This window comes from Marmota monax, unplaced genomic scaffold (genome assembly GCF_021218885.2).
Source record: "Marmota monax isolate L192 unplaced genomic scaffold, Marmota_monax_Labrador192_F-V1.1 WCK01_AAM20220418_F8-fsc00110, whole genome shotgun sequence".
NCBI lineage: Eukaryota > Metazoa > Chordata > Mammalia > Rodentia > Sciuridae > Marmota > Marmota monax.
In genome coordinates this window covers 5,022,289-5,046,497 of record NW_026694633.1, presented here as the reverse complement: position 1 = coordinate 5,046,497, position 24,209 = coordinate 5,022,289, and the positions used below count along the sequence as shown (strand labels likewise).

The window sequence follows — 24,209 nt, the reverse complement described above, 5'->3', positions numbered from 1 at the left end:
GTGGTTATGGGATTTTTTGTTTTTGTTTTTTGGTACTGGGAATTGAACCCAGGGACACTTTACCACTGAGCCACATCCCCAGCCCTTTTATTTATCTATTTATTTATTTTAAGACAGGGTCTCAGTTGCTTTAGCTCAGGCTGGCCTTGAACTTGTGATCTTCCTGCCTTAGTCTCCTGAGATGCTGGGATTTACAGGTGTGTGCCACCACACTCAGCTGGGGCAAACTTTTGAAGGATAATTTGGCAATAATCTCATGTAGTAAAATCTGGATCTCCTTGTGAGTCACCTCAGTATTAGACACAGAATAGTTGAGGTTAACCCATTAAGTCCTCTGTTTTCAATTCTGCAAAATTTTCAATGAAATTGATGTAGATACATTAAAGTAGGTTGGAAGTCATAAATTTGAGCTTTATTATCTTTAACCTATTACTTTTCTCAAAAGCACTCTAAAAACATAAATATTTATTTTAAAGTTACCATATGTGGTCTATTTGTTGCTCAGTTTTTAAGGTATTCTATAAATGGGATGATGGGAAATAATGGAGTGGTGTTAAAGTCTGTAAACAAGTCTGGATGGTGCCTGGCATTTTGCCAGAGGGAGTGGTTTGAGAAGTAACACATTAAGTGTGGAGATTCCTTATTGGTTGACTGCTGTATCTAGTTTATGCTAATTAAGATAAGCTGTGTGGAATGTATAAATATTGCTCCGGTCCTACAATACACGGCTCCTACTCCTGCTGTATCAATCTACACAAGTTGTTCGTCACCCCCTGGTTATTTTGCCCAGCCAGCCGGGCTGCGGCAGAGTGGTAACACTGGCATGCCTAATCTGGTTTTTAACTTTTCCTTATGATTAATTCTCTCTAAAATATATTTGTAGTGGCAGTAGCTGTTTGCTGACTAGCTGGACTAGGCCAGGTACTCTGAGAGACATCCAGTCCAAAAGGGAATCATCTGGAGTTTCAGACTCACAGCTGATTCTCCCTAATGGGGGAGAGTCTATAGGAATGCAATAGATAGGACACCAGAAACAAAGTGATAGGTAAAGAGCTTTGGCTGTTTCCAGAGGAGTGTGGTACTATTTGGCTTGGAGTCAATGCCTGAAGGAAGACAGTGCCGAGATTGGGCAGGTGGAAGGGCTGATCGAGGGGAGGGAACAGCCAGAGCAAAAGCTCGGAGGTAAGAGGGTCTTTAGGAGGAACAGGTGTAGTTCTTTTGCCTGTGACAAGGTATGTGTGCAGGAAGATGGCATTTAATAGTGGAAAACCAGGCAAGGGAATCTGGACTTTATCCTGAAGTACTTAAATTTCATCGAAAGTGTGTAACCTTAAAATGATTTCCAAAGTGCCCTGTTAGCAGTCCTTCTAAAAATATGCGTGCCTGAAGGAGTGCTAGCATCTTTTTTGTTTTTTTTCTTGGAGTGAGGTCACTGATTGCATAAATGTTTTTTAAAACGAATTCTCTTGAAATAATTGCTTTGACTCTAGTTCTTTCAGATGTTCCAGATGTGGTATTTGTTTTATTCTAAGTAGCAATGTGTTCTCTTTAGGAGAGGGAAGTATAAGGCACAAAGGGATGTGTTGAGTGAGACAAGAGGATACATTTTCTTTACTTGTAGTCAATATGTTAAGATATTTTTTAAAAAAATCACACCAGCTCTTTATGTCTTAAATTCCTCATTCCATGAAACACACATGTGCACGTGCGCGCACACACACACACACATACACACACACATTCTTCTATAGAAACTATTTTTTAAGGATAAATAATGCCCTTGGGGGGGCTGGGGCTGTAGCTCAGTGGTAACCTCACAAGTGTGAAGTCCTGGGTTTGATCCTCAGCATCACATAAAAATAAATAAATAAATGAATCAAGATAGTGTGTCCATTTACAGCTAAAACATATATATATATATATATATATATATATATATATATATTTATACACACACACATATATATGTATGTATATATATACACATACATATACACACACATATATATGTATGTATATACACATACATATACACACACATATATGTATGTGTATATATGTGTGTGTGTGATATATATATATATATATATATATATATATATATATATATATATATATATATATATATTGCCCTTGGGTCTTTGAGAGACCAAATTGGTAGGGAAATTGTCGCAATACAAAGTATCATGGAGACCAGCAGTAATGGAAATGTGGGAGATTATTCCAGTTAAGAGAGCAGAATTGGGAGGCAACAACTGGGTTACAGTCCTACTTCACCATCTACCAACTTTTCTGTTCACTTCTTCTAATATCTCAAGATCATTTTTACCTCCAATGATTTGACTCTAGATAGAAGAATAGTGAGTGCTGAAGCCAAGGAAGGATGTGGGGAGGGAGGAGAGGCGCAGGGTGCAGTTAGAAAGGAGGACTAATTTCTCATGTTCCATAGCACAGCAGGATAACTATGCCTGACAACAATTAACATTACATCTCAAAATAGCCAGTAGAGAAGATTTTGAATGTTCCCAATACAAAGTAATGATAAAAATTCAAGGTAATAGATATGCCAGTTACCCTAATCTGATGATTACACATTGTATACATGTATTGAAAAGTTACATTGTCCCCCATAGGTAGGTATTATAACTATAAATTAAAAATTAAAAATGTAGGTCAGGCACAGAGTGGCACACACCTGTAAGTCTAGCAATTCAGGAGGCTGAGGCAGGAGGATAGCAAGTTCAAGGCCAGCCTTAGCAACTTAGTGAGATCCTATCTCAAACATGAGATAAAAAAACATGAAAAAAACTGAGATATAACTCAGTGGTAAAGCATCCCTAGGTTCAGTTCCCAGTACCAAACAAAAACAATAACCAACTCCCCCCCACCCCCCAAAAAATATGTATATATTAAAACTACTTCATGACCAAGTTGGTTTTATCCCAGAGATGCAAGGATGGTTTAACATATGCAAATCAGTAATATAATTCAGCACATAAATAGAATTAAGGACAAAAATCACTTAGTCATTTTAATATATGCAGAGAAAGCCTTTGACAAAATTCAGCATCCATTCATGATATAAAACACTGAAGAAACTAGAACAGAAGTGACTTACCTCAACATCATAAAGAAGGTTAAATTTATATATATATATATATATATATATATATATATATATATATATATACACCAACAAACCAAACAAACATACAAACAACAACAACAACAACAACAACAAAAAAAACAAAGCCAACCTCATAGTAAATGGGGAAACACTGAAAACATTTTCTTTAAAATCTGGGACAAGACAAGGATCTTTTCTCATGACTTCTATTTAATACAGTACTAGAAATACTAGCCATAGCAATTAGGCAAGATAATAATAGGAAAAGAAGAAGTCAAATTATCACTGTTTGGAGATGGTGTGATCCTATACTTAGAAGAAAGATTCAAAAAAGAAAAATAAAATAAAACTTCCACCAAAACACTGCTAGAGCTAATAAACAAAATCAGCAAAGTCACAGGTTACAAAATTATCATGCAAAAATCAATAGCTTTCTTTTACACCAACAATGAATCTAATGAGAAGGAAATCAGGAAAACAATTCCATTCATAATAGCCTCAAAACAAACAAACAAACAAACAAACAAAACAAAAACCCTAGAAATAAATCTAACCAAGGAGGTGAAAGACCTCTACAATAAAAACTATAGAACTTTGAAGAAAGAAATTGAAGAACACACAAGAATATGGAAATACCTCCCATGTTCATTGATTGGTAGAATCAATATTGATAAAATGGACATACTAGCAAAAGCAATATACAGATTCAATGCAATCCCCATGAAAATATCAATGACATAATTCACAGACTAAAAGAAAAAAAGTTCTAAAGTTCATTTGGAAGAATAAAAGACCCAGAATAGCCAAAGCAGTTCTCATCCATGAAGGCAGTGCTGGGGGCATCACAATACCTGACTTCACATTGTAATACAGAGCTATGGTAACAAAAATTCCATAGTGCTGGCATAAAAACAGACACATAGACCAGTGATACAGGATAGAAGACACAGAGAAAAACCACACATTTATAGTCATTTGATTCTTGACAAATGTATCAAGAACATACATTGGAGAAAAAAGTCTTTTAAACAAACGGTACTTGGAAAACTGTTTATCCATATATAGAAGAATGAGACAATAATCAAATACAAATGAATCAAAGACCTAGGAATTTGATCAGAAACTATGCAACTCCTGGAAGAAAACATAGGATCAACACTCCATTATATAGACACAGGCAACAACTTTCTCAAAAGGACCCCTAAAGCTCAGCCAAGTGTTAATATATGTGATGGCATCAAATTAAACAGCTTCTGCACAGCAAAGGAAACAATTAAGAATGAGAATCTACAGAATGGGAGAAAAATCTTTGCTAGCTGCTTTTTTGACAAAGGATTCATATCTAGAATATGGAAAGAACTCAAAAGCTTAACATAAAACAAATAACCCAATTAATAAATGGGAAAGTGAATTAAACAGACACTTCTCAAAAGAAGAAATATAAATATCCATAATAAATATAAATACATGAAAAAATGTTCAACATCATTAGTAACTAGGGGAATCCAAATCAAAACTACATCGAGATTTCATCTCACATAGTAAGGATGGCAGTCATCAAGAATATAAACAATAATAAATGTTACAGAGGATGTGGGAGAAAGGAACACTTTTACACTGTTGGTGGAGTTGTACATTAGTATGATCACTATGGAAATCGGTATGGAGGTTCCTTATAAGACTAGGCATGGAACCACCATATGACTCAGCTTTGCTACTTGTAGGTATTTGTCCTAAAGAATTAAAGTCAACATATCCCCATTTATAGTAGCATAATTCAGATTAGCCAAATGATAGATCCGGCCTAAGTGTTCATTAGCAGATGAATGGATAAAGAAAATGTGGTGTATATATAAACAATGGTGTTTTATTTTTTATTTATAAAGAAAAATGAAATTATGTCATTTGCAGAAAATGGGTGGAACTTGAGAACATTATGTTAAGTGAAATAAGCCAAATTCATAAGGTCAAAGGTCGTATGTTTTTTCTCATATGTGGAAGCTAGAGAGGAAAATGTAAAAGAAGGGTGGGGGGATCTCATGAATATTGAAGGGAGATCAGTAAGGTAGAGGAAAGGGACCAGGGGGAGGGAGAAAGGGAAGGGAAGGAGAAATAGCAGGGAGTGGTATTGGCCAAATTCTATTGTTATATCATGTGCACACACAAATATGTAACAACAAATCCCATCATTGTGTACAACTATAATTCACCAATTTAAAAAATACAGAAAAGATACTCCTTTGTCTCCCTCTATGTTGCTTCATATCTTTGTTCTTCTTTAAAGCAAAATTCTTTGAATAAGTTCTCACTGTTTCAAATTCCTTACCTCACACTCCCTTGCACAGCATCTTACTATGAACATTTCAAACATGAGAGAGTTGACAGAATTTTAAAGCAAATACCCACGAACCACCACTAAACTTCACAATAAATGTTTTGCTTGATTGATTTGACTCTAGACACTTATCATCCATCCATCCCTTCATCCTTCCATTAACTTATCTTATATTTTGGGTACATTTTAAAGTAAGTTGCAGGCATCAGTGAGCTCCTCCTGAACATTTCAGTGGGTGTATTATTACTTTGGGTTCAGAATTTGTTTATAGTTCTCTCTTTTGAAGTAAAGTTTATACATTGAGAAGCACATATCTCAAGTGTACCATTCAGAGCTCTGACAAATGCACACACCACCTCTGTAATCCACGCTCTTTTCAGGGTACAGAACGTGACCATTGTCACAGAAAGTTCCTCGCATTCCTTCCTGATTCATCCTCACACCACCCTCCCATCTCCTTCCAGAGGCAACCACTGTTTGAAAAACAGTCTGTCTTGTATTATTTTTGCTTTTCTAAAAGATCATAAAAATGCAATCCTAAGAATGTCCTCTTTTGTGTCAACTTCTTTCACTCAGCATATGTTTTTTTGAGATTCATCCATAGCATGTGTGTCAGTAATTCATTCCTGTCTACTGCTGGGTATCATTCCATTGTTGACTGTGTGACAGTGTGTTTATTCATTTTTCTCCTGATAGATGTGCAGATTGTATTCAATTTTGGTCTATTATAAATAAACTTGCCAGATACAAACATGAATTTATTTTCGTGGATACTCGTTCCCTTTTCTCTTTGGCACATACTTAGGAGTGAAATTATTGAGTCACAGGGTAGGTGTATGTTTAGTTTTATAAGAAACTGTGAGAGAGTTTCTAAAATGGTTATAGTTTTATATCTGACCAAAAATGTATGAGAGTGGTTCTCATCCTGCTTCCTTGCCAGCATTGGCATTTGATAATCTTTTAATGTTTATACAGTCTGGGGGATCTCACAGTATCTCATTGTGTTTTAAATTTTAATTTCCCTGATGAATGTTAATTTTAATTTCCCTGATAATGTTGAGCACTTTTCATGTGCTTGTTGACCATTAGTTTATCTTCTTTTGTGAACTGTCTTGATCTACTTGTTTTGCTCACTTTTTGTTGAATCCTAGGCCCACATTATGTTTCCTAGACATCAGCTCTTTGTCAGATCTATAACTTGCATATATTTTCTCCTAAGCCATTGCTTACCTTTTCATTTTCTTAATGGTGTCTTTTGGTGATCAAAATTATTTAATGTTGACTAAATAACCAAAATTAATTAATGTTTTTCCTTTCATGTTTATTGCTTTTCATGTTATAGCTAAAAGCTTCATAGTTTTAGGTCTGTGATCCATCTCAGTTTAATTTTTGTGTATGGTGTGATGTCAAGGTTGAGATTTATTTACTTTTTCCACATAGATATTTAGTTATTTTGGCACTATTTGTTGAAAGTCCTTTTCTTTCTTTATTGTATTTTGGTGTAACCTTTGTGAAAAATCAAGGGACCATGCATGTTTGAGTCCAATTCTGAGCTCTCTGTGCTGTCTCATTAATCTATATGTTGATTGTATGCCAATATTGCATTATCTTCATTATGATAAACTTATTTTAAGATATTGAAGTCAGGTAGTTCAAGTTATCTAACTTTGGTTTTATCTTTTTAATGATTTTTTTTTTGTATGTTAGAAGTCCATCACATTTCTATACACACTTCATAATAAGCTCATCAATTTACACACACACACACACACACACATCACCTAGTGAAATTATAATTAGGATCAGTCTGTGGACAACAGGCAATAATATTTAGTCTTGTAGTCCATGAACATGGTATATCCACTTTAGGTCTTTATTTTCTTTCTGCAGTGTCTTGCTATCACAGTTTTATTTGAACTCACTTTTTAGGATTTCATGCCTAAAATTCCCCTGCAATTACTCTTGTGTAGGCTATCAGTGCCCCTGTCTTTCTCTATCTATGTTCAGTTCTCAGTCTCCCTGTTTCTCCATTTCTCAGCCACCATTGGCATAATCAGTCACTCTGCACTTGCAGTCCCATGCTCTGCTGCCTTTAGTATCCCAGTGCTCTCCTGGCTTTCCTCCCATCTTACTGGCAGGTCTTTTTTGTCTGTTTTACTGGATTCTTCTCTTCTTGCTGATATTTAGATGTCGTAGAGCCCTGAGCCTCAGTCCTCACCTATCTCTCTTTTATCCTCCTTCAGCCAGTCTCAAGGTGAAAATATGTCATTTAAAACCAACTATCTTGTTTAAAGCCATTTGACTCCCAATTTTATATCTCAGTTCTGAACTCCAGGTTCTTGCTGATATCCATCTTCTTGCTGATATTCATTTGGGTAACTAAAATAGCTCTCGAACTTAACCCCTCTGAAATGGGGTTAAGTTGATTTGCCCCATTTAAATCACTCTTGATTTGCCCCCCAAAATGACTATTTCTTCTCACTCCCCACCACCCACTGTATTCCCCAGCTGAGTAGCTGGACTTTTCTCCCTGTTGCTTATGTGCCAATCTTAGACTGTCTTTGACACCTGTCTTTGACACCTTTTATATACTGTACCCCAATGCACATGAGAAAACCTTTGGGTCCTGTCTTCCCAGTGTACCTTAGGTACTTCCCAACACTGTCTCCCACCTGGATAATGGCAATATTTTCCTGAGTAGTCTGCGTTCTCTGCCTGTTCATTACCTGAACAATCTGAACAGTCTTTTAAAATGTCACAGTGTTTTACTCCCTTGATTGAAATCTTTCTGGGTCTTCCCCTGGAAACAAAACAACCTTGAGCAATGATGACCAAAGCCCAATATGACCAGACCTACCTGCACCCTCTCCCACTTATTCCTCCACTGTTGCCTTTTCTTTCACAACACTCTGACTATAGTGGCCTTTTGTTGTTTTTGAACATTCCAAGTTTATTTAGGCCTCAGGGCCTTTGCAGTTTCAGTTTCTTCTGCCTAGAAAATTTCCCCCAGATAATTGTGTGGCATTTTACCTAACTCTACTCAATGTCTCTGTCTTTGTGTCATCTCCCTAAATACTCCTCTTCTGATCACCCATCTGAGGAGTGTACCATTTCCCATTATTCCCCAGACCTTTATTCTGCTTTGGCTTTCTTCATATTACTTGGCATAATCTGGTCTTATATTTATTTATTTTAATTTTTGACAGTCTCTTTCCCCTAATAGAATAACAGCTTCCAGAAGATAAGGTCTTTCTGATTTCGATCATTAATTTTTAAAATATGTATTTCTTTTTAGTTGTAGGTGGACACAGTACCCTTTATTTTATTTTTTTATGTGGTGCTGAGGATCCAACCCACTGCCTCACACGGGCCAGGTGAGCGCTCTGTCATCAGTGAGCCCCAACCCCAGCCCTCCATCGTTAGTGTTGATAATAACAGTTGCCATGTTGTAGGTGTTCAATACTTATAGGTTGAATGAATGACCTTGGGCAGATTAGCCTTTCTGATCCCACTTTCTTCATCTGAGAAATGGGGAAAAAAAATAACAGTATGTACCTTATAGGGCCGACATGAATGGGAAACAAGATACCAGGTATAATAAGATTGTGGCGATGGGTGGCTTTTGTTTTGTGCTTATCATTAAGTTATAGAAATTATTTAAACCTCTTAGAGTCAACCCATGAATCTGTATGAGTGTCATGTGAGGTGGAATTTGCACTATGCATTTTGCAGTGGTTGATTTGGGAGCTGTAGCTTGTATTATTGATAACTTAGAAGAAGTAAAATAAGTACGTATATCCTCAACTTATGGTTTGGCTCAATGATATTTGACTTTAGGATGGTGTGGGAGTGTACCCATATATGAGACACCCAACACTGTATTATAAAATTGTATTAAACAATCTTGCTCACCTTCAGGCTCAGGTCAAGTGTTCTGAGCACCTTTCTGCAGGCTAGATTAAGGTACAATGTTCTGTAGTTTTGCTGGATGAACTGCATTTTGGACCTTGGATACTTTCAGTTTAATTATGGGTTGTTGGGATATGTCTTTGTAGGTTCAGAGCATCTGATACTTGAAAAGTTAAATGCCAGGGTATATTCAAGTAGTTAATACAGATGACAATGGAACTAAGGTCACGAGTTACACTTAGTTGTCTAATGAATCTGCTGCTGCTGATGGCTGTAGTGTGGAGCAGTCATTTACAACCTGGGTGGTCTGGGCAGGCTTTGTGGGAGATGGGGGTCTGGGCTTCCCCTTGAAACATTGGGGAGTATGGGGAAGGGCGTCCCAGGTGGGACAGAGGCACAAACCTAAGAGGGAGGAGAAACTATCTGGAAAATTGGAAAAATATGATGTCAGGGAGGCGTGGTCTTGATTGGAAGCAGTGTGAAAGCCACACAAACCCATCAGGGTGGAACTCCAGCAAGCGGCCTAGGACCAAGGAGCCCACTGGCCACAGGAAGCCCTTCGTGACTTAAACTGAGTAAGCAAGTTAGGAAATGCTTTTGGGTGATTAGCTAAAAGGTAATTAATCCCAGGCATGTTGGTGCCAGTCTAATCCCTTCCACGGCAGTGCATGGCAAGGTGCCAAGCCCTGCTGGGTACAGTAGCCCAGGTGCCACTACTGGGGCAGGCAGAGGTGGTAGTAATAAGCCTGTCTCCTCCTTCCTGGGTCCCAAAGGCCAATTTAAAACTCTCTTTTAACCTTCAAGAATTCCTTAGTTTTTAAGTAACCATGACTAGAAGGCAAGTGACAATTTTCCCTATCCTTGTTTAAAAACAAGAAGGTTGGCACCTGGCACACCCTGTACTCCTGAGTGGTTACTCAGGAGGCTGAGGCAGGAGGATCACAATTCAAGACCAGCCTGGGCAATTCAGGATATTGTCTTTAAAATCTAAAAAGGGCTAGGGACATAATTCAGTGCTAGAGCCCTATTTCATTCAATTCCCAGTAACAGGATAGGAGAGGCATGGATTGAAGGTCAATCAATTAACATAGCAATTTTTCATTTTTACATATTTTTAAGAAGGTACTCTGCTTGTTTTTCAGCAGAGCATATTGTGTCAGATGAGTTATGTAAAGCTAAGTTCTCATTATTGTGAAAAAGGAAAGCACGTGTTCAATGTGGGAAGTAGCCAGAGTGGTCTGTGAACTGATCAGGTTATTGAAAATGAAAGGTCACCTAGTCAACCTTGAGGGAGCGTTTGCTTGAAATCATACTGCTTTGTGTAAACTTACAGTCATCTAAAAGGGCGCCAATGCACACATCTTCAGTTTTTTTGTTTTTACTGAGTTTCAAGACATTGCTGCTTTTTGGAGTGTTGGACTAGATTTCAGGTCCATTTGTGGTAAATAGGAAAATAACCTTGTCAAAGTAAGAGAAGCAAAATAAAATATATAGATATGAGCCATGACAGATGTCATCGAGCGGGGAGTGGATGTGAAGACAATTAGGGCTGTTGTCATTAACGAAGCCCTGGCAACACGCGTCACAGATTAAATAATGAAGGCCAGTTGGTGGGCCCTGTGAGGAGAGAACAGAGAGCCCATTGTGTCTGCTTTTCCACTGAATTTCAAACTAATTGCCTAAGTAAAGGCTTCTATTTTGGTCATAAGCGATGGAAAATTAAACAGTTGATATATTGTAAATCTTGTAATTCACTCTGGATCACCAATCAGAACTAAATAGAGCAGCTTGGAGCAAAGAATCCAATTCAACTGTGAGCCTTGCCTGCAGACAAGCCCAGTTCAGTTGTTGGGCTCTGCATGGACTCTGCCTTCCTGTTGCAGTGAGGTTCTAGCTGGTGTGGTCTCAGAGACCGGCCTTCGCTTGCTAATCCTCTGTGCTAATGGCTATTGCTGCAGACTGGGGACAGATGTCATGATCCATCCAGGACTTGCACAGTGCAGAGCCCAGGGAGGGGTCTCTCTGAGGGCAGCCTCGGCTGAGTCTCAAGGCAGGTTGGGGTTGTGGCCTTTTCTACTCTGGTCACTGTGATGAACAAATACATGTGAAAGCACTTTGTTTACACAAATGAAGAGATTACTGTTTTTATTATTATTATTTTAGAAGTGGAGTCAGGGTTCTGGGTTCTGAATCCTGGATTTGAATGCTGGTTTCATTTCATATGAGGGTCCCTGCTTTCTGAATGCCATTTTTAGCAGTCTTCTTGTGACACCCCTCCTTAAATCACATGATCTTCACTTCTTTGTATGACATGGAGATCTTCTGGGCATTCTAATGAAGCTAACAAGTCCCTTAATAAAAGAATAATGTTGACTTCACAAAATTAAAATGGATAGGATTCCAAAGAACACTGACATAACAGTTATAAATATGCTAATAAGTAAATATGTAACTGGGCATGGTGGTGCATATGTGTAATCCCAGCAACTCAGGAGGCTGAGGCAGGAGGATTGCAAGTTTGAGGCCATCCTCAGCAACTTAGTGAGACCCTGTCTCAAAAAATAAAAAAAATAAAAAAGGGTTGAAGATGAAGATGTAGCTTGGTTCAGTCCCCAGTACCCCCCCCCCCAAAAAAAAGAAGAAGAACAAGTAAATGTTTAATATTATAATATACATTCTTTGTTAAAATTCATTAAGTACTAAGATCTAGTGGCAGGTCTAATAATGACTGTAATTTTGAAGTAACAATGAATGGAAATGATATTATAAGGTATCTGCAATAGTGCTAATGATGTAACATGAAAATACCTTCAATTTCTATTAATGACAAGTGACGAGAATGGACCATTTGATTGCCGATTATTGCCTCCATTTGTAATAGAAGAACATGCTAAACTTCAGTTTGAGATTAGTAAAGATAGAAATGAACTGTTTCCCCATCCACATCCTGATTTCTGAGAGCCTCACACCCCTTCTCTTAAAACTTCACTCTTTCCTTTTAGGCTGCACATTCTGCAGGGCCAAAGTCTGCACCCCAGTGACCACCAGCCGTGCTGTCCCTCTGTTCCTGTGTGCACCCCTGTGTCTGGGTGCAGGAGCAGAGCATCAGGGTCCCCTTGGGGCCTGCCGGACCACACCCTAAATGGTCCTCAGGACCTCCAGTCCAGACTTCAAAAACATCTCCCAGACTTGGCCATCTGCCTCCCCTTGGTCCGTCAGCCCTCCTCTCTGTCCTGTGCGTCCTTGCTCTCTGAATGACAGTAGCAGCCACTGCTGGGCTCAGGCTCACACCTGGCTTGGTGAGGGAGTTTGTGGGCATGATGCTGCTAGGACTTCCACACCAGCCTCACTGATAAAGTCCATGACATTTTTAAACACTAAAATATGCCTGTCCTTTTATCTTGAATGTCTTCTAAATTTTGACTCATCTGACATAGCCTAGTTCCTCCTCCTCATCTTTTTAACATGCTTCTGCGGTTATTCTTAGGTTTAGAATCCTTGGTTATGACTATGACTCTTTGCCTTCATGATATGACATCAGAGGGCTCCTGCCTTCCTCATGGCGTGTTCCTGTGCTGTCCCCAGTCCCAAAGCTCCCCTCAGACAGCCCCTCCAATATCCATCCCGTTTCCTCCTTTGTCTTGGCAGGCTAAGTGCCTTCTGCCTGGGGACACCTGGCCTCCCTGACATCTCCAGGTCTCAGTTTTGTGGCTCCTTCTTTGGAGAATGTCATGAGGACTGTTCAGAGTGCAGTCCTTGTCCATTTATTTCCTCCTCCTTTGCAGTGACCAGAGTCTGGCAGGGCTTTCAAAGTGACAGGCACCTAGGATAGAGTAAAGTTCAGTGCTTCATCAGTAGCTGAAGGGGATTGGTTCCAGAACCTTCCTCAGAACCAAAATCCATGGATATCAAAAATTGCAGATGCTCCAATACTTACATAAAATGACACAGCATATGCCCATAACCTACGCACATCTTCCCACATACTTTAAATCAACTGTAGATTACTTATAACACTGAATGCAATGTAAACGCTGAGTAGCTGTATGACGACTCTTATGCAGTATAATAGTAATTATACCTCCACACTATAATTAGAGAGTAACGACAAGAAAAAAAGTCTGTACAGGTCCAGTATAGACAGAGTTTTTTTCCCATCTGAGGTTGGTTGAATCCATGGACATGGGGACCAAACATACATGGCTGGGAGCAGTATCTTTCTTGGGTCCTAATCCTGGCTCTGTGGCTAGCGGTGTGATCTTGAAAAGGTATGTGACCTTTGGACAACTCAAGTTTTCCCATCTGTAAACCCAGTATAATAACAGAGTGCTACGGTTTAAAAGAGTAAATACTTGTAAAACACTGAAGAGCCATGCCTGGCTCATAGGAAGAGCTCAAAAAATAACTGTCCTAGCCGGGTGTGGTAGCACATGCCTATAATCCCAGCAGCTTGGGAGGCTGAGGCAGAGGATTGTGAGTTCAAAGCCAGCCTCAGCAAAAGCTAGGCGCTAAGCAACTCAGTGCGACCCCGTCTCTAAGTAAAATATAAAAAAGGGCTGGGGATATGGCTCCATGGTTGAATGCCTCTGTGTTGAATCCCCAGTACCAAAAAAAAAAAAGCTACTTTTACTCATTTTAGTTGAGTGGCCTGGGCTCATTTAAAAGTCACATCCCATTATGCTATTATTTTTGCTGGCGTTTTATTAAAGAGTGTAGTATAGGGCTGGGGTTGTGGCTCAGCGGTAGAGTTCTGCCTAGCACGTTCGAGACACTCGGTTCGATCTTCAGCATCACATAAAAACAAATAAATAAAATAAACATATTGTGTCCAACTACAACTAAAAAATATTTTTTTAAAATTTAAAAAACAGTGTAGTATAATTTGGGGTCAAGTACTTAATTATTGTTTCATCTTCATTGGGGTTGGTATCAGATTTTGATTTTATGTGAATTTATTTATATGAGACAAAAGGAAATGCTCTTTGACAAAATAAGAGAAATCCTGGGGACAAAATTTAATGGAATGATGGAGGCACAGTCTCATCAATAGTTTTCTAGCCGAGTTGGGGATTTATCCATATTTCTTCCATTCCAGAAATTGAGTTTGACTTAACAGGAATATTTCTTGTAAGTAGGCAAAGGAGAGACTGATATTATTTATCAGAAGATTTCCTTAAGAATGTAAATCATGTTTGCAAACCAAATCACTTTTTTCTTGCATGAGCATTTTCATATACTCTGGGAATATTCTACTCTTGTGGGGGAAATTTTTTAATGATTACTAACCACCTAGCTCATGTGACATTGATGTGCTTTTTTAAAGAAGATATTTATATTTAATATACACATACATAAAAATGTAAAAAATGTATACATCACAACAAATTTTTATGTAAACGAAAATAAGAAATATATTACATTTTTAAAAACTTATAAATCAATTTGGGATAGAGAGTTATTTTAAAAGACACTCTTGAGCCTGGCACACTGCTGCCATCGTCATCCCAGAGCTTAGGACCTTGCTAAATGGCTTAGGCTGGCTTTGATGTCCTCTTCTAACTGATGCTTCCTTCACTTTTTTTCCCAACATAAAGGTTATTTCCCTTGAGGTTTGTTCCACTCTCCAGCCGTCTCTCGGTTTCGCCAGCAGGTGGAGTACTAGCTCCTTTGAAAGTCATCAGCCATAGACCTTAGGACTAGTTTTCTTACTATTGTAATTATACTCCCACACCCGCAAGAAAAAAAAAAAAAGACCCTATGAGAAACTCTTAAATATGACGTGGGAGTGGGTAGGGGAAGTGGACAGGGTGGATGTTGGGTCTGAGGTAGTCTCTAGGATTTTCATGCTTGACACTTGGGAGCTAATATGCTAATAACTTGTATTTCATAGGCTTTGAGTAAGTCGAATTTTACCAGAAAACTATATAAGTTTTTTTAGCAACAGGTGAATAAAGTTTTTCTTGGCATATTTTTGTCCAATCTCACAGTTTAGAAGAAACAATAATTAAAGTTAGGGAACCTGACTATTATGTTAAAATAGATCTTACTTAAATAGAAATCATGGAAACAAGCCATGAGAATTAAAACTATTCTTGTTGAAAACTAGTAGGAAATAGTGCCTACTGTGAGCACATTAAAAGCCAAGCATGGAAAATCCATCTGTCCCTGCTCTCTGACTGGGATTGAACCCAGTGACTCTACCACTGAGCCAGATCCTCAGTCCTTTTATTTTTTCACCTTGAGACAGGGTCTCTCTAAATTGCCCAGGCTGGCTTCAAACTTCTGATCGCCCCTCGATTACAGGCATGAGATTCTACATAAGTGTCTTAGTTTTTCTTAAGCAATATGCTGAAACATTATTGACCATGTTTTAGTTTTTAACTGCCTTTAGGACATTATCAATTACATTTTTCTAAAATGAAAACTAAATTTAAATTCCTTACTTTGAAACCCATATGTGTTTTTTCCCCATAATGTGTTATTAAGTTCCATTTAAAAAGTCAACTAAAGAGATCTTTGTTTTTCTTATAAATGTATCTTAAATGCAGGTGATGAAACTGAATTATAAGAGTGATTTAAAAATTTACAGATACCAAGTCAGAATCAGAAGTTAGAAGATTCTTTGATAAATTTTCTTCTCGGGCTTATACTGATGTTTAGACTTGAGGGATTAATGAATTTAGACTTCTTTAATGTTATGCAAAAATCTGAGACTCATATGTGAGTTTGATTCTCAGAAATAATAATTTCATATGTCCATCATGCAAAGTGAAATTACAGTGCTATGCATTCTGTGACCACCACCCAACCTGGTCAACAACAGAAAAGTCATTTTATGGCCCTAAGAGTGCAGACTGTATTCCTCTTGTTTAAAATGAATCAGTCACTTTAATTCAGTATCTGAAGGGAGAGAAGGGAGTAAGAGATTTCTTTGTTTGTGTTATGGTTTTCTTGAGCAGCAAGTATGAAAAGGAAGCCTAAAGCCTTAGCTCTTTGTGTATGTGGGTCTTATTTCTCACAACAGTGCTTATTTAACATATGGGGAGTGGTTTCAAGTTCATTACCGAAGCTTATAGGCTCAAGTGCCTTGTGGGCTTGGCTAACTTAAGTTGCTTTTGGGGAGGGGCCAAAACTGTGTCTGGGAACAGGAGCTTTTCCCTCTTGTGGATTCTCAGGGTAGTCAAAAGTTCCCCCCTTTGGCTGCCTGGGAGATTAGCTTCCTAGTAAGGATCTTTCTTTAGAGTAACATGAAGCGACTACTTCCACAGGGGCACCAGGTTAGTAAATAACCTTTTGAACTTTCTGTTGCATTTGTCAGAATTTCTTTGCGTGCTCAGGACAGGCAGGAGAGCTGTTGTGCTGTGGCTGTGTTCTTTTAGAGAATAGTCTGAGTGGGTTGATACCAGGGAGATTGGGGTTTATGTTTCTCTTAGAATATATGCATGGTTTGACAATGTTCAATGCAAGTGGAAACCAGAAGGAAAAAACGTGTGTGTGTGTGTGTGTGTGTGTGTGTATGTGTGTGTGTTGTATTTACAGCCCAGAAATTGATCCCTGTGTGTAAGCATTTTCAGTTCCTTTTTTGAAGTTACTTTCTTCATGTCCTCCCACTGAATCTTCTAGGTGTAAGTACGATTTGATTCACAGCCGATTTGATTTTCTTTTTGGACCTTGAGCAGCAGGTGTTGTAGTCAGCCTGTCTCTCTTTCTCGCCACGCTTGTGCATGCTTGTCTGATGCTCCATTTCCCCATGGGCCTACTCCTTGGAGTCACAGTGAATCAGAGTTTCATTTAAATTTTTTAAATCTTTTCTTCAAAAAATCTGGCAGTTTTGGACAGAGTGTTCAGGTGATTTAAGCAGAACCAAATCCCTTCCTCAGCTGTCCCTTGTTTCATTCACCAGTGACGCCTCAGAGTAGATTACCCTGGAGCAATGAACGATCCTAAAGATGAAGTGTGACTTGTAAGCATGAAGCAGTGTTAATAGCAATAAATAATTAAGTCAATAAAGTTAAGTACCAAGAGAATACCTTCCTCAATCCCATTAACTTAAAGATCTAGAGAACTATTTTGCCTTTGTTAATTTACCACCAAAGCAATCTGGAATGAAATTGTTCTGTAGGGGTGGTTCAATTTGATGAGGTCTTAAACTTTACAGCACTTGGTGAAATACAGCTTCTCTTGCTTTTATGCTACTTTAAGTATACTTTGGCTCACTATTATTTTAAAATAGGCCAATATGCTTATTGCTATTTAATTTTTTTCCTCCACTAGGAAATAGTTTATCAGGAAGGGTCTGTTCTTTGATGTTCTCTCCAATTAAAAAATTGAGGAAGAAAGCAGACAGAAATGGGTACTTTAAAAAAAAAAACAAAACTTTGATCTAATATACTAAATTTTAAGGATCTCACTTTTCATCTGTACTGAAATTGAAGTTGGAAAGTTATGGATACATGCCATTTCAAGATTATAAAATGGTACTTTAAACCCCTAAGACACAGCTGCACAGATTTATTATTGTCTTTACCTCTGTAGATATCTCCTTTAACAGCAAATCCATGAGTCTCTTTTAGCTTTCAGAAAGTTCAAAGATCGCCACGACTTTGCTATGCTTAAACACACACACCATGCTATCATCACATATGTCTGTTATTGTGAGATTATTATTAAATGCTATTAGATCAGATCTTAAAGGAGGACATTGGTTAACCTAATCTCTGCCTAATTATTTTAAAGAAAAATATCAAGACATTTTACTCTCTGATTACTTGGTTGTACTTAATGGGTAGGGATAAAATCTTGAGTTCACACAAAACTCATTTGTGTCCTGTCAATCTCAGTTTCTGTGTTCCTAAGGGCTTCAGAGCTTTTCATCTAGAGATTGTAGTGAAGGAATATATGACTGACTGGAAACAGAAATAAACAGTGCAGCATAGAATGGGGGAAACTCCCTAGAAACCAGATTTTAGGGGGTTTCCCAGAGAGTATATACATTAAAATAACTTCCTTGAACATAAGGGAAAAAAGCCTGCACAGAAGAGTATTCCGTATCTGTAGTTGTAGAATAATGTAACTCAGCAAATCTGGACCATTCCTGGGTTGGGATCTTGTGCTGCATCCTCATCTTGCTGGACTGGTTTGGGATTGTTACATCTTTGCTTTTCAGTTCAAATCTAGCAGAGATGGCATTTTTCTCATTCCATACCATCAGATTTCAAGTTGAGCTTTAACTGATCAATTTTTATCCAACATGTTTTCTTGATGACCATTCAAAGTGATTTAAGTGTCTCACACGTCTCAGATGGTTTATGAACCCAGCCAGTGACCCCGCGGCATGTGATGCCAAAGTTTTCTTCCTCCCCCCATATTTCTTATTGGTGCATTAGTGGGATTTGTTGTTACATACTTGTGCATGCACACACTAGAGCAATATAAATAGGTTAATATCATTCCCTAGTATTTCTCCTTTCTTTCTCCTCCTCCCACCCTGGTCCCTTTCCTCTACTCCACTGATCTTCCTTTAACTTTTTTTTTTTTTAACATTTCTTTTTTCATTGTAGATGGACACATACCTTTATTTTGTTTATTTTTGTTTTTTTTATGTGGTGCTGAGGATCAAACCCAGTGCCTCACACATGCTAGGCAAGCACTCTACCACTGAGTCACAACCCCAGCCCCTTCTTTGGACTTTTGATGCCAAATTTCTTTTAAAATGCATGTGAGTTTCAAAGTTAGAGACAAATCCTTAGGCAAACTATTTCAACCTGAACTGGCTCACACCCAAAACACTGGAAAAATTGAATAGTAGTAGGAGAGAAAGACCCCAAGGAAAGAAATGAATAACTGATAGTAGTTGTGCGATTAGAGGTGGGTTTTCTGACTGCTGGACGTTGTTAGATTTTCACCTGATAGGCAGGTTCCATTCATATTTCAGATCATTCTTCATTCCCAGTCTTGATCTTTGCAGTACATGGTTTGGGATGTGTAGGCTCTTGACCTGCATTTATGGCCTTGTCGGATTCATTCAATGACTACAGTGAACAGCACAACCCCTGTTTTTTCCATCCCTGACCTCATTATTCTTGTCCTTAATCTTCTCACTCAAGGTGCTGTGTGCCTGGGTCTTGGGCTTACATATCAGAAAGCAAGGGAGATTGTAATACCATCCTTCCCAGAAACACCTTGTGTTAGTAAACATTAATATCCCAGAAGGATTGTAAAGGCAGAGGATAGATTAGGTTCTTGGAGCACACCTGACCACCCCCCTCCCCTCCACTTCCTTGTATTTTTCTGAAGAATTAAATTTAAGTCTGACCTAGCAGATCTGGGTATCGTGGTAGTGGTGTCATACGAGAGTAGTAGAGTAGGGGTCATAGTGATAACAGACACCCAAAAGGCATTTCCTAGTGCAACTGTTGAAATTTCCTAATGCAACACCCAAAAGGCATTTCCTCACTACAACCTGAAGAGATGGCCTGCCTGTCATCCCCATTTTGCAACTGAGGAACTGTCTCAGAAAAGTCAAGTGAGTGGATCCATGTCAGAGGAAGCTAGTAAAGTAGCAATGACAGTATTGTGCCTTGGAGGGGTGAGGTGATAGGAGAAATATGATAGATTTGCTTTTTTAGAAAATATAATCCAATGTTTATGATTAATGAGATGCAACTATATAAATACTGACGTGTGTGCTGCTCTTCATACCAAAGATGTTTCTGCTGACCCCATGACTCACTACAGCATTTAACTTTGTGTCCTTTTTACTGGGGTGGGAGGTGAACTTCCCATCTGTTCTACTGGTGACCAATCACAGGATATCACCAGCCGTGACTGGTTCATATGGAGGATGAGCCCACTGCACTGAAGACTGTCTTCTGCCTACTAAAGCTAGTCTTGGAATTTTTGAGATTTTTTTTTTAAGTGATAAAACCATTGAAGCTATGAACTTGGACCTTTTGACTGTTCAGTTTTCATGTCCTCTTCATTCCTGCCAAGTCGGACTTCCTGCTGATAATCAAAACTCTGGTTATTTTGTCATCCTAAGAGATTTCTGAAGCTTAGTAGAAAGCCAACATTTATCAGACATGTAAAATTCCTTTAAAAACATAAATATGCATATAAAAATGTTGGACAAGTAACTTATATTATATTTGGCTAACACTTAAATGTAATAAGTTTAGAACCTTTAAGAAAATATAACAGTATAGCACAGGTAGATTAAAGTGTTAAAATAAAATAATAATAAATGAAAGAAACAAGACTAAACAATACAAATTCTGATCTTTGTATGAAGAAGTACTTTCTCTTCCCAAAATCAATAGAGGAAATCACCAAAGGAAAAAGTTAATGGGTTTGGACTTTTTAGGAGGAAGTGTAAAAGCTTTAAGTACAAAAATGATCATTGAAGCATTATATTATGAAAAGTTGGAAATAAAAACATCCAGTAGTAGGGAAAATTCATGATGAACTATTATAGTTTTGTTTATGAAGAATTATAATAGAAAATAGTGATGGTAGATGCTGGATATTTAACTATACATCACAGCTTAGATGTGCTTAAAATATTCCTATCTGTGTGTGTTCTGCATGGGGGCAGCCGTAGAAAGGATTTTCACCTTAAAGGTAATTGGGTTTATGGGGTTATTTTGAAGGGTAGGATTTCTGGTGTTTTATATTTTCTTCTTGTACTTTTCTGCATATGAGTATTTTAAAAATAGGTACTTTATCTTTAGAAAAAATAGAAGTACAAAACTATTCATAGAGGGAAAATGAAAACACAATACACCAAATTTTAATAGACTAACTCAATTTATATTCTATTGAAGGTAAGAGCTCTAAGAAAGATTTTAATTTCCTCCAAAATTTTTTTATAAATTTAGATTTTCTTTTGTAAGAATTTATTATTTTTATAATAAAAATGAATAGATTAGGACTTACAGAGTAGAATTGAGACAAGATCAATTTTTATAAAGAACAGGATAATTTTATTTTTAAGAACAATTATTTTTCTGTTTTTTGTTTGTTTGTTTTTTGGTGTGTGTATGTGTGTGTGTGTGTGGTACTAGAGATTGAACTCAGGGCTGCTTTAGCACTGAGCTACATCCCCAGCCCTTTGTATTTTTTATTTTGAGATGGCATCTCACTAAATTACCAAGGCTGGCCTTGAACTTGTGATCCTCCTGCCTCACCTTCCCAAGGTGTTGGGATTACAGGGGTGTGCCACCCTGCCTGGCTTCTGCTGCACCTATACATCATGTTAGGAAACTACATATTTTATTTTTCCACATCAGGCTTAACATTTTTATCAGATCTATTATCAGGTAGATAGTTTATTTAGTGAGGGATACAGGAAGAAGTTCACTTAAATACTTGAACATCAGTCCAGGAAAAACACTTTGGTAGACTTTCAGTGTGTCCAGATGTCTCAGTAACACCTGTTTGGTCTAAAAGCAGTTGCAGGTGTGTAGAAAAAACAAGTCAACCTACTGAGAAGAGATGATGTGACTAGGAAAATGATGATGGAAGAAACCTTAGAAAAGTCAACTTCTGTCTTCCCTCTTCTTTTACAGATGAGTGATTGACTCCCAGAATGACGGAGTCCCCGAGTCCACTAGGTTCTAGTAGACTCGATTGGAGTCTTTTGGGGACTTTTGAATCCACCATTGCTTTTCTTTATAATATTCCATTCTTCCAATTTTAACACATTTTAGTAATGATGAATAAAATTATATTTTCATTTATCCTAGGCTGATAAAAATCAAAAGCTAGTACCCTTCAATGTTTATCTAAAGGTATTTGAGAAAGGGGCAAAAGGCTGGTTACTACTTCCAAGGAAAACCTACCCACTTACCAGGCAGAGTTGTTATTCTCGTCATTGATTAGACGTTCTGTTCTTGGGTGCAGGCTCACTTAACAAACATCTGGTTTGCTTGTTTGTTCTGGAAGACAGCAGCCACATGGAGTGACTAGCTAATGCTTGATACTGAACCTAGGAAGTTGTTTTATAACAGATTTACTGACATTATATAATTTACATGTTATTACATTAACACTTTGAAATAGGTGGTTCAACAATGTTTAGTATATTTATAGAGTATGTGACCAACACCATAATCCAATTTTTGAAAATTTTCATCACTCTAATTAAAGAAACTCCTTTCTCACCCATTTCTCTCCTAACCCTTGACAGCCATTTTTCTTCATTCTGCCAGTCTAGATTTGCCCACAAAGACCACTTAGGTGAGCATGACCTGGTTACCATGTGGGACCCTTCTGCTCAACAATGTCCTTAAGTGGGAGATAAAACCAAATGAACCCACTCAGTATTGTCAACTAGTGTATTAGATTGAGTGCCTGTGTCTTCTAGAGTTTCTAACCTTTAAAATGTTCAAAAAAATTTTTTAAATATGGGGTTACATACTCATTAAGGTATGAGATGTTTGCAGGCTATGTTGCAAAATGTTGGATAGACTGTTACTTATTAGAGTGATCTTGAGTGAATTACTTGACTTCACTCAGACTCAATTTGTTTATCTATAAAATGGGCATGATGGCTTGGGTGTGGCTCAGTGGTAGAGCACTTGCCTTGCATGTGTGAGGCACTGAGTTTGATCCTCAGCACCACATAAAAGTAAATAAAATAAAGATATTGTGTCCATCTATAACTAAAAAAATATTTTTTAAAAATGGGAATCATGATACTTCAGAGGGTTTTTGTAAGAATTTAATGAAAAATGTATGTAATAGGCCCACAAAGCATCTGATGCATTATGTGTTAAATGGATGTTAGTTATTTTTTTTTAGATTTATTTTTTACTTGTAGATGGACACAATATCTTTATTTATTTTTATATGGTGTTGAGGATCAAACCCAGTGCCTTGCAGGTGCTCTACTGCTGAGCTATAGCCCCAGTCCCTGATGTTAGTTTTTATTATTCATTAAAAATAAGCTGTTAAATGTGACTTTATTTAAATTTTTATGAGTTTATGTTCTACTAAGGATTTGAGTTGGCTTATAATTATATTTACATACTATTGAACACATACACAGAGGAATAAAATGTTAAAACCAGGGATCAGGGATGAGAGTCCTAGTACAAAGATAATATTAGAGGAAATAATAGTGATGACGGTAATTATTAATTAATAATTAATAGTCATTAATTTATATAATAAGTTTTCAGTGAACATTTCTTTGAAATTTTTAAAAAAATGTTTTAAACTCATAAGTTGAGGAAGTCATACCAAATCAGAAATGACAGATACAACCAAATGAGATCCCAGGCTGGGAGAGACCTTTGATGGTTTCTAGTCTACCCTCATAACTGTGGGAGATGACAACTTGGTTGGAACTCACAGTGTGAGGGTGAGGCAAGTATCTCACAATATGTATAGCATATACACACACGTGTGTGTGTATATATATGTGTGTGTGTTTACCATGTGTGTATATTTATATATGGTAAGCACTTTTTTGAGATAACAAGTCAGAACCCAAACTGTCTCCCAAACTGTATTATTAGGAGGTAACATTGCCTACTCACGACAACCAGTTTCCTTGTTAATAGTTCTGTTTTCCAGAACGTTTTCACACACATTAAACTGCATTGTAGGTACCATTCTGAGATGCTCAGTGAGCTCCTAAGTAGTCTTCAAGGTTCCATTCCATTGCAACCTTCCCTAGTCCCAGATTGAGCACCTCCTCCTCTGAGTTCCCACCACACTTCTGTTCATGCTGTGAACTTACTGTCACCTTCCCTGGACTGTGAGCCCCTGAGGGAGAGCACATTTACTTTTGTGCTCCTAAACTCCTTACAGCACCTGACACATGGTAATTGCTCA

The 24,209-nt window shown here is 37.7% G+C and overlaps 1 protein-coding gene across 5 annotated transcripts in view; it reads left to right on the top strand.

Annotated features, from left to right (window-relative positions):
- The window catches only part of Pld1 (phospholipase D1), a 213,554-nt gene that overhangs the window by 31,637 nt on the left and 157,708 nt on the right, over positions 1-24,209 (top strand). For 3 of the 5 annotated variants that reach the window (XM_058572277.1, XM_058572276.1, XM_046422927.2), the window contains exon 1: positions 16,491-16,648. The exons of the other annotated variants lie outside the window; for them this stretch is intronic. The gene's annotated coding sequence lies outside the window, so the exon portion shown is untranslated. Of the gene's footprint in view, positions 1-16,490; positions 16,649-24,209 lie in introns of those variants that run through there. 5 annotated transcript variants of the gene reach the window in all.